We start from the raw sequence: 1,918 nt of genomic DNA, 5'->3' as shown, positions 1-1,918 counted from the left end.
CCAACAACCCTAAACTGTTATGCAGTTATTGGTGTAGAACTAAAGAGTTCTGCAGTTACTACTGGCAAACTTTTAGTTTCTGCAGTTTAAACTGGCAAACTACCACACACCAAGATGAGCAAAGGCGTAGAGACGTTTTATGCGGAGGCAATGAATGACGGTTTGTCTCACCCCCTCTAGCGGGGTGCAGACTGGCGGACAGACTGCCGCCCTGGGCACCGGGAGCGGCCTGGCCCAGCCCCCGGCGTGTCCGAGGTGATGAGTGTGACGTTTCCGGCGCCCCCTGGGACTCCGTAGGGAACTTGGTGGTGTGCGGGAGCTGGTGAGCTCTGGCAGCCGAGGGACTCCCCTTCCGGCCGGGCGGGGCGCGCCGGGGGAGGCGGCAGCCTGCAGCACACCCCCTCCTCCTCCCTGCCCGGCCAGAGGCCAACCCACATCCACTCGTCCCCGCCAATTTCAGTTCGACACATGTGGAGTACCGACCTTGCCCGCGCGGTCTGGCCTTGCGGGGCGCGCTGGAGGATGTGCCGGTCTCTGACAGTTATTTTTGCGCAGCTCCGACTGCATTGAGTTCTATCGGTTCTGTGTGAACGTAAATATCAGGGAAGGGCCAGTGATGGAGTTGAAAACGACGTTTGCTTCTTCTTTTCTCTGTTAGCATGAGAGCTTTGCTAATAACAAAGGATTTTTTTCTCCTCCAGATATCCATATGAATTATTTTACTGATCCCCTAGTAGCAAATTACGTTTGCTGTACAGGTGATAACAAAAATGTTATTATTGGTAAAACAAAAAATTTGCTGCCAAGCCAGAATTTTGCTGGAACGTCAAACAAAAAAAACAATACACTTAGAAGATTTTTTTTTCATTCTTTGAGTTACGAACGTTGCTCTGTGCTGGTTTGGCTCATGTTGTGGTTCCGGAGTAGCCATATCCCCGAGCCCCTCCTCTACCGGCCCTTTCCTCATCTGTTTTCCCTCCCTTTCCCGGCGCAGAGGGGTGGATGGGGGCCGTGCTTCTTTGAAAGTATGAATGGGTTAACTTTCATTCAGGAGGAAAAGGACGCAAAAGCGCGTCGTCGCTGTGCCATCTATTACTATACGGCTTTGTGGCTGGCGTTGGCCGCGGGCGGTGCGGGTCCCGCAAGCGAGTGAGGGACAAGGAGCTTACAGCACAACGGGATTATTATCGTTAAGAAATTCATTATCTTGAAGCGGAAGAGCACCCCTCCCTCCCCCCATCCTCTCGTTGCTTCTATGACCCTCTATAAACGGGTTTATTCTCCAAATGGACAAATAAAATGGCATGACATCCAATCACAAAGACCTCAGCGTGTCCCTAGCGTAGGCTGAAACAGTTACGCTAGAACGTGGCTTAAAAAAACAAACAAAAAAAAACAACATTTGCAACATTCAGTACGCGTTTATGTGTGATGCATAATGCATATTATTTAATGTTGAACAAAAGTTGATGTTCTGAGTGTTATTTGGAATGCCTCGCTTGTCAATCTTGCATGGGAGCAGAGCCCGTCGAGCAATACTAACTGCTCACTGCTCGTGTCAATGATACCAGCTGGGGCCGTCAGCCGCACATCTCCTTGTCGCTCCGTGATTAACGTGTCACCAAAACCTGTGCTTCGTCAACGGCTCTGCTCCAAGTTGCGAAGGACGTACACGAATGAGCAAGAAGTTGCCCCAAGTAATAAACTGACTCTGTCATCACCCGCCATGTGTTTGCGATCGAACAATACAAGCCAAAGGCTGGGGGCTGGTGGGCTGACTGGCGGCCGACTGTCTCCTCCTTGTTTCGCAGTTGAGATTGAGTTTGGACAAAGTTAGAGGCCGGAAAGGTATAGGCAATTCCGGGTGAGCCTGGGCCGGGCATAGGACGCGTGGCCTGGGGGGGAGAGAGGGGGGGGG

Source organism: Frankliniella occidentalis, unplaced genomic scaffold (genome assembly GCF_000697945.3).
Source record: "Frankliniella occidentalis isolate FOCC.00 unplaced genomic scaffold, Focc_3.1 Scaffold33, whole genome shotgun sequence".
Classification (NCBI taxonomy): Eukaryota; Metazoa; Arthropoda; class Insecta; order Thysanoptera; family Thripidae; genus Frankliniella; species Frankliniella occidentalis.
Note: the sequence above shows the minus strand (reverse complement) of the source record.